Below are 10,013 nucleotides of genomic sequence, written 5' to 3' on the forward strand. Positions count from 1 at the left end.
AAAGTAATGCCTCTGAACACACAGTTCACAAAGACTCTAAATCAGGGATGTCAAACTCATTCCACAAAGGGCCGGTGTGGCTGCAGGTTTTTGTTCCAACTAAGCAGCATCACACCAGACCTGACTCATTTAATCAACTGATCTCAGCCTCCAGACAGGTGATTGGTCAGACTGTGTGCTGCAGATATGTTGGAACTAAATGCTGTAGCCTAGAGCTCACAGTCTGACCAATCACCTGTCTGGAGACTGAGATTGGTTGATTAAATGAGTCAGGTCTGGTGTGATGCTGCTTAGTTGGAACAAAAACCTGCAGCCACACCGGCCCTTTGTGGAATGAGTTTGACATCCCTGCTCTAAATACTGAACAGCCTCTTCAGTAAGTTGGTGGACTGCTAACTGGAGTCTCAGTCTCCACTGAGTCTGGAGGCTCCACGCCAAATCAGCAGCTGCCAACAGAAGCTCGAAATGCGTAGTACCACCACAAGAAACAACGACCCACACAGGAACACTAACAATACAATACTTAGGCACCAGGGCCAACTGGTCACAACTACCAACCGCCATAACTGAGAGTCTTGGTTGCAGATATACTGGTGTGTGGTGATTGCTGGGCTCTTCTGGGAGGAGGAGTCTTGGTGGTGGACCGAGGAGGACCAAGGTGGACCACATGTCAGAAGGTGGGGAGAACCAGGTCTGGAACTCCAGGCTAGTCACTCCTCATAAGTGCCAGGTGCAATCAATCCTCCACTCCACAGGCCATCCAGACACACGGCCACCAGAGGCCATAACACCATCAACACAAAGAAAGTCATTATAGACTTAAATGAGGAGTAGGAGAGTCCTACAGTCCCCACTCCATATCAGTGGAGAAGCGATAGAGAGGATGGAAGGTAGTACGGCAAAGGACAGACCAGATTTGGTGGTAAAGGCACAGAGAATTGTGGGAGTTTAGCTCCTGGACTTGGACTCTGTGTACGCCAACTACATACAGAGAAGAGCACGGTCCACCTGCATGGACATCAGCCACCCAGCTCCCTGTTTGTCCCACTGCCATCGGGGAAGAGGTGCCATGCCATTGAAACACGAACTACCTGGCTGAGGAACAGCTGTTTGCCCAGAGCTGTTGCCTCCATTACACCACCTCCCTCCCTCTTCCCCACCACAAACACTCACAACCCAGAGCTGGGACTCTCACCCCACCCACCCCCCTGCTGTCAAACAGAGACTCCCTGATGGACCATAATCATGTTAATGTGCAACAACCATCTCAAACTGAGCATTTTACTCACATCAAACACTTTAAAGCAGACATTGCACCTCATTGCACTATTACACGCTGCACTTTTTTTTGTAAATACTTGTACTTATTGTAAATACTTGTTTTTTAAACTTGTTTTTTTTATTTATTTTAGTATTTGTTGTTTGTTACATTGTGTTGTTTTTTTTGAAAGTGCCAGCAAAGTTTAATTGGACAAATACAATGACAATAACTATCCTTGATCCTTGGTCATATCAAAAGGAGCAATAAACCCAATTGTCACATTTTTGCCAGTCAGAGAACCAGTTTAAAGGGACAAAGTGTGATTTCAAGTTGCTAGAATAAAGTGAAGTTGAATCCATCACCAAACCAGAAAACTAAATGAGAACAAAGTACTTTAACTCAGTGGTTCTCAACCCTGTTCCTCCTCAGGACCCCATGTTCTGCATGTTTTAGATGTTTCCCTCTTCCAACACACCTGACTCAAATGATCAGCTCGTCAGCAAGCCTCTGCAGAAGCCTGATGACGAGCTGATCATTTGAGTCAGGTGTGTCGGAGCAGGGAAGCATCTAAAACATGCAGGACATGGGGTCCTGAGGAACAGGGTTGAGAACCACTGCTTTAACTAACTTGGATCAACTTAAATGCCTTCCTCCGGTAGCATGCAACTGAATTAATTTGATCTAAATCACGCTAACAACTAATATTAAAGCCACGAGTTTATATTAAATGTGCTGTACATCAACAACTTGCATTGCTGCAACTATATTCTGAGAAAAAATCAACTTCAAGCGTGCAATCTCTGCAGAAAGCACTGGTGTCCTCGCCTCACATCAGATTAAAGTGTCCAGCATGGCTCCTCTTTAAAGGAAGAGGAATCAGCACTTCAGAATGTAAGAATATAACGACAGTCTGAGGCCGGATGTAGAAGAAAAAGAGCCGCATGCTGCCGAGAAACAGCGCCGACCGTAAAATCACTCTAATCAAGCGCCACACCTCTACACAGTCAGCTTTTCCTGCATCATTACATATTGGCATGTGCCAGAACCCAGTCATATTAATTAACCTCTTTAATTTAGCTCCAGTGGTTACTGTAAGCCTGTCAATGCAGCTAATCAATGCGTGCATAATTACATCAGATAGATACAGCAGTGGAACAGTGGAGCGGAGTCTGCCTGCAGCTCACGCTCCAGATTAATGTTCATAATTCCCCCTATGTTTCCCCCCCGCAGGATCGTGTTTTGCCAGACAGTCGATAAACATTGAATGAGAGGTGATAGTCGGGGTTAATTGCTCAAACAAAAGGTCAAATCAATTATTGACAGAGTCTGCGGAGGGTGAAGCGCAGATGTCACGGTGCTGAGGAGGAAGATTTGTGACCCGGCGGCTCCGAATGGAGGCACCAATGAGGTCCACTCAGTCCGAGCAAACGTTTAATGAGGGTTTGTTAGTTTCAGCCTTTCATTTGCTCCAGTGGAAGCATGCAGCTCAAACATACCACAGCAGGATGAGCTCACAGGCTTAGTGAGGAGATGATGGGAAGGATAATGGAAGGGAGGATGAGGATGGATGTGAAGGTTTGATGTTTCATTTATCTGCACAATACAACATGTAGATTGCAGATATGAAATTAACAAGAGAGGAAGGATGCTCACCTGAGACAGAGAGTGAAAAAATGACGTTTTTACTCATCAGAAGCAAAATGAGATGAGCAAATAAACACAAACAATATCTAAATAAACAGGCAAACAAATTTACAATCAGTAAATATGCAGTGTGAACAGATAAAATAAGATCTCTTTAACTGCAACCTAAAAACTAACAAGCTCTAATTTTATTTTTTTTAAACTGAGAATTTGAAATATGACAAAAAAAAGTCAAAAGGAAGTTTTATTTCTTCATTTAAACATTTGTCTTCATTTATTTTCCATAGATTGATTATTTATTTATTCACACAGCTGTCTACAGACAAAAAAAAACTCCAAACATTTGAAATGTAACTGAAAAATCTTGCAGGCATTTCATATATTTAAATTTGGACTCTTTGGAGGTTTTTGGACTCTTTGGAGGTTTGGTCTGAGGTGATTACGTCGATTATTGACCCCTGATGTTGCTTGTAAAGAGGACTGAAGAACTGGAGGGACCAGAGGATGAAAGGATGTGAAGAGAGTTTAGAGGGTGAGTGGATGAAATGAGGGAATGCTGGATCGAGATGATGAGTCTTGGCAATTTTCCCAAACTTTCCAAATCCCTAAAGCTTATTGATGGATTTAAAATGCATGTTTCATGCCTGTTTTCCCCAAAAAAATCCCTAAAATTGCACCATTGATTTGAGCAAGAAACTGCAAAACAAACTGATTTTCAGCTTCACAGTGGTCCATGAATGCATGCTGTGTAATGCACAGTTCCTCTATTGAAAATAAAATGGCCAAAAATGAGCTAGGAATTGATATGTTTCATAAAAATGACCCAATTCTACATCAAAAACAGTCTCTTGTTTATATTCGGCTGAGCTGCAGGCAGTGTCTCCACAGAGCAGGGAGGAAAATAAAACAATGTGCATCAGTGAAATAAATGCAGCATGGCTCAAAAACAATAAACAGAGGAGCAAGTTGTTGGAAGATACTTTCAGAATGGTGAAACAGTTTGTACTGATTGTAATAATGTACATAAGCCCAGTCAAACAGCCGGTGTACAGCATCCTATTATCCCTCAGTGTTGGTTAACACATGTGGTCACCTGGACAAGTTCTGTGTGGTTTGTCTCCTGTATAGTTTTCAGTCTCTGTAGAAGGAATGATCACACAAATGCGTGGTTGTTCTGTGTCCACAGAGGTGCAGGACTTTATACTGCAGTGGAAAATGAACCCACAGTGGAAAAGGCACTTTAACTTCAGGAGTTCATGACTGAAAATATATTCATTTATTTATTTTTTTTAAGCAAGCGACAACGCCAAGCAAAACAAAATGCAAATGTGATCATATTAAATAATTCACTTACATCACGCAGAAATAAAGAATGCATTATTTAATCACCTGCTCTTTTAGGGCTCTTAGTATTATCAGGAGTTCTGCATTGGGAGTAGGAAAGATGAGATTATTCCTCGACCTTGCTGCCTTTTCTCTTATTAAAGTCCAACACATTCCTCCATTAAAGTATAATGTAATTGTGCTGCTTGTCCTAATACATTTCCAGCAGCTGGTAATTCTCCTCCTGTTTATTAGTACTTATTCAGCTCCATTCTTACCCGAGGTGTCGGCTGCGGTCAGAACGCACTAAAACAAATAAAGCTTAGTATTTGAAGGAGAAAATTTTGTGAAAACTGCAAACAGTGAGCAGTAGGTTTTATAATTGTGACTTTATGCATGAGATGAATGTAAATATAGGGACGGTAAAGTGTTAGAAATCATAATTTATCCTGATCTTCTGCTCGTCCTCAGAGCTCCAGATTGTGATCTGTTTGCATCGGATCGCTCCAACAGCTGAGATTTCTGCAACTGCTTCGTTAAAGGCAACATATGGATTGGCTGTTTTTCACCTCGAACACGTTTCACCCACTTTTCCCAGAGGATTCATCAGAGCTGCTATTCATCAGGAGGAATGATGAACCCTCACGGGTGAGTGGTGATGAGAGTCTCTTCACTCTGTGAATTATGGTCTCTTCGAAATCTTCCATTTTTGGGATTCCTTCAGGAAAATATGCAGCAGAGGTGGAGAAACCACCTCCAGACTCAGATATCTGCACGTTTTGCTAATTATTACTAACTAAGCCATTAGTTTCTGATGTGTTTCATGTCATCCTCAGTTTGGTTAGTAGATTGTAAAACTGAAATCGTTATGTTTTCCCGAAAGGTTTGGTTTCATTGTGAGTTTTTTTTTTTTTACATTGGTGGAAAACTGTGCAGGAAATTGTCCAACGCTAAAAGGTGACTGTGCAGATAATGATTTTCTTTACTTATTGTTTCAATTTTGATGCAGGTTTCATAAAAACGCCCCTCTGCAGTAGTTTATTAGTTCTTTTTGGGGTAATTTTACCATATTCATAGTTGTAAATTATTAATATTTTGTACATTTAAAACCCCTCTGCAATATCAATTTTTCCACAAAATTGTTATTTTTCTGCTCACCGACAAATCTGTGCAGTACTAATGCTTCTCTATTAATATTTCTGCTCATGAAATAATCTGTGAAATATCATTGATGTGTGCAGTTTTGGACAATAAGAACTATTTCTTATGTATATTTCATTTTTATTTTATTTGTTTATTTATATTCCCTAAATTCTTGCGCTCTCCCCTTTGCTGTTGTACCAGTGCAAATTTCCCCACTATGGAATTAATAAATAGTCATCTTATATTATTTTGTGTGCTTCAGCTGAGGATACAGTTAAGAAGCTACATCAAAGAAAAGTAAAATCGGTGTGTACAGTTACTCGTTGCTTCATTTTCACATTTATGTTTCATTAGGCAGTCATATCCAGTGTGACTTACACAGGGGCAATTTGGGGGCCCAAGGCGAATTTAGCTAGGGGGGCCCTTCAAATCCTTACTTTTAACAAGGACCTTTTAAAATGTGAGAAATACGATTCAGATTCCATCCCGTTGTATGCCAAAATGTGAAATATTTATTTTTTTAAATAGTTAAGCAGCGTGACAGAGTATTTGTGTGAGTGAGTCAATAAGTCCCATTTTATCTATAACTGTAACTGTAACTGAACAATAAATAATAATAATAAAATAATAATAACACAATATTGTAATCATACAATAATAATATCAATAATATCAATCACAGCAATGTGTAGAGAGAGACAGAGATCAAGAGAGAGACAGAGACACAGAGAGTGAGAGTGTGTGAATGAATGTATGTGTGTGAGAGAGAAAATGTGTTGGAGTCAAAGAGAGAAAACAAGGTGTGTGTGAATGAAGGAGTGGAGGAAAGTGTCTCTATCCTTACTGCTACTGTCTCCCTGCTGCTTTGTTCCTCTTTTAGTGCTGTTGTCTTCTTCTGCTTCTCTCTCCCTGGATGTCCATGTGTCTCTATCCTTACTGCTACTGTCTCCCTGCTTTCAGTGGCGCCTGCAGAATTTTTTCATAGGGGTGGCCAGGTGGGGCCACTTAAAATCTTGGGGTGGCACAACAAAACTAAAAAGTCATAATTTCAGGAATTTTATTTTACTAGTACTATTATTACTGTCTTTTTAAAAAATAATAATACTGTAGTATGTAGGCTAGCAGAAAACTATCAGAAAGACTTGAGGAAGTGCCTATTGATAAACTTGTCTTATGTTATATTTAATGTTACTAATGATCTAATGTGTATAGACTAATAACAGTACAGTTAACATTTTGAGTTAATTTGCTCCCTTCCTTCCTCCTCATCACTATGCCTCTGCTGCTCGACCATTGGCGCTCTCTCCTCCTGTGCTAATTTTCTTCTTGAAGTAAGAAGAGATGTCTTGACTTCTCTTCATGGTCTGCAAATTGAAACTAGAAAAGCACTCAGAGCGCAGTACTCCACCAAGGCTGCTGAGTTAACGTATTATTTAGAACAGATGAAATCTGTAATAAAAATGACCTTGTGCTGAGCACAGGCATGTGTTATGCATGCGCATGTTATGTATGGATACGAAACTGTGTGTAAATTACACTTATGAAGGTGTGTTGATCAGTTCATCACTTTTGGAAAGCAAGTGTTAAAATAACCGTTCCCTCAATGCTTTAATTTTGAAGACGTATTTTAATGTTGCAGGCTTTTATTTTGTCACCATCCCAGCGGCACAGGAAGTGTTGTCTAAGAAGCAGTTTTTTGACAGACGAAGACGCTGTGGAAAAGTCTGAAAATTCACATAAAGACGAAAGAAAACGGTTTCACGCTGTTGCTGTCTTTTAAAGGATGTGTTTAAACTTATAAGCACCTAGCGGTTACAAGGTGTTACGGTGAAGAAATGAGGGAAGGACAGAAAGGTGAATCTGTGTCCAAATAAGGGTGACTGCTGAACTTAAGGTGTCTGGCTGGGGTTTGCTACATGGCGTGGCTAAAATATGTGGCGGTCGGCAGGAATTGATGGGACTCAGAAACACCCCACAGTTGAACCATTTGTTCCTTGTATGATTTCCAGCTGATAAATAATGGTCAATTTGTAGTAGGATCACAATCATGTGATTGGCAGGCAGCAGGTAGCAGACAGTGTTCACATCATGGTTACAGCAACACTGTGCAGGCTGCTATCATGTCCGCATCCGTCTTTCACTTTTGAAGCTCTCCCGATCATGGCCTGGATGGAATAGTCCATTATTAAAAGAAATGGGAGGGGTGTACACGGATACTTTATTACTTTGTATTTTAGTTTGTTGTCTTTGTTTCCCATTTAAACATACAAATTTACTATTTAAAAACGCTATGGCTGGGGATCACTGTCCACAGGGCCTCGATTCCCAGCTGAATGGAGAGTGGGCTGCCGGTCTGGGGGCCCCTGCAGTTGGAGGGGCCCCAGGCAGTTTCCTACCTTGCCTCTATTGTAAAACCGCCACTGGACTTACACTGATTGTGACAGTAAAATAACTTTAACTTCATTGATTTACAATAATGCAAGTGATATACTTCAAATAAATGGTTTTCCTAAATAAGGTAGATAAATAGAGCTGCCAAGGAAAGTTGTTTGCAGATGACAGCATTCACTATTTTACCAATTCTGTTTTCAATTCCTACAGTCCCATAGGAAATGCAGCACAGGGTACAAGACCATGTTATGATTAATGATTAATGCTTTTTGTTTGTTTTGCAAAGTACATTCTATGTTTGTCCTTGATTTGATGACTAAAATAAGCTGTATCAGATCCCACTTTGGTTTCTTGAAATGAACCTTTGTTATAGTTTGGCAGGGCGGCAGTCAGAAAATTATCCTAAATGAATATTTCTCTGCCCTCCTCATCATTATGCATTCATTCCTTCAGTAAAGTTGGTGGTTCTTAAACACCTCTGGGATCATCAGTACCTTTCAGCCCAGCAGCACTGGCAGTGTTCTGCATTAACAATGGTAATCAGCAATTTGTCACCGCGAGTGATGTGCCAGTTATGTGCATGACTTGAAAAGTCATTCAGCAGAAAGAATAAGGGTCTGATGGTGTAATATGCAATCAGGCTGCGGTGTTCGGGAAGCAGATATGTATCCAAGATGCAGAATCAGAATCGAGGTGAAATTGCAGAGGAAAAGATGTGTAAAATGAGTTAATGAAGTGAGCTTTGGCTTTTTATGTGTGCAGTGATGATAAAAACAGTCAAAATTCTCAGTAAAAAGTCTGTTTATTATGTGACAGCTGACCTTAAGAAGCGCTCCCAGTAATCCTTTTTTGTATTTTTGATGTTTAGTGAACACAGGGTTGAAATCAGCCATGACAAAAACAACCATGTTTTTGCTCTATGGTCTACTGAGGAAGGGCACCGGGGGGCAGAGTGTTGGCAGAAGGCAGCGTTTGAATATTTGGATTTTAGAAATACAGTTTTGCAACATGTCTTTGGATTTAGAAGGCACACATGGGTTTACAATAGGCACAGCCATCTCTGTAATCTCATTGACCAACCGAGGTCTGATGTCCAAGTGTCAGTGAATGCAACTGCAGCGTCCCAGTGCAAATGAAAGCAGCTTTAGACGGCTGTAAAGGCGACAGTCACTTTTGCTGCCATCCATAAAAATCTCAGACAGCACAATAGACACAGTTTGCATTCATTAACCCATTTACGCCTAAAACGCCTGGTAAAAAAGGCCTTAAAAGCCTATGGGCGATTTTAGAAGAACCCCCTAAAACCTGACTTTTTGTGAAACATCAACTCTAGTGTCAACAACTACTAAATTATTGATTTCTCAGCCTCTGAAGCAGATAGAGACAAAATTCCAAAAGTATTTGACAGCTTAGAACTGTGGCTTTCGTGATAAGTGGGGTGTATTTATACAAACCTTCAACAAAATATTTGAAAATATCAACAAACTCAACAATATGAAAACAATAAAACGATTATAAATCAATAAAGTTTTCAGTGCAAAACATTTTCAAGTTGCAGGCAATAAAGTGACAATCCAAAGAGCAGCACTTGTTTCACTCACAATTGTAAGAAAAAAAGTGTCAGAGCATGAACAGCTCTTTTTTTTAATAAAATGTACTTTCAATAAAACAGTAAAATAAAGTGCACTATAAAAAGCTGTCTGAATAAAAGTAGCATATAATGACTGTGTAACAACTTGTTGTGACCGCTTACATATAACGGTGATAGTGCTTGCCAAAGCACTCAGTGTGTAGAGGTAGGTTGCATGGTTTACAGCCATAAACTGTTGGCCCACCTACTTTCTCATTGTCAGGGACAAGTTGACATTCCCGGCATTGCTTTTGCTTGTCATAGATCTTTTCAAAGTTGTGTTGTGGAGGAGGTGTGGCTACTCTGGCCCCTGAAGGTCCTGCAGGAGGAGGAAGGGAAGATGGAGAAACAGGAGAAGGAGGAGCTGTCACAGGAACTGACCTTGTTGTCATTGGTGTTATGAGCTCCTCTGCCAAGTCTTCCAGCCAGTTCTTGTACCCTCTGTACTTACTCCTGAAAGCAGTTCCTCCGACAGACTTTGCAGCGATGTAAGCATTGTAGCAGGAGACAGCCAAGAAGAAGAAAAACACCCTCCTCCACCACGTCTTTGATCGATGCTGGAATCCATAATAGCCAACCATGTGATCGAGCAGATCGACACCTGGAACACAAATGACCCAT

This window comes from Acanthochromis polyacanthus, chromosome 17 (genome assembly GCF_021347895.1).
Source record: "Acanthochromis polyacanthus isolate Apoly-LR-REF ecotype Palm Island chromosome 17, KAUST_Apoly_ChrSc, whole genome shotgun sequence".
Lineage (NCBI taxonomy): Eukaryota > Metazoa > Chordata > Actinopteri > Pomacentridae > Acanthochromis > Acanthochromis polyacanthus.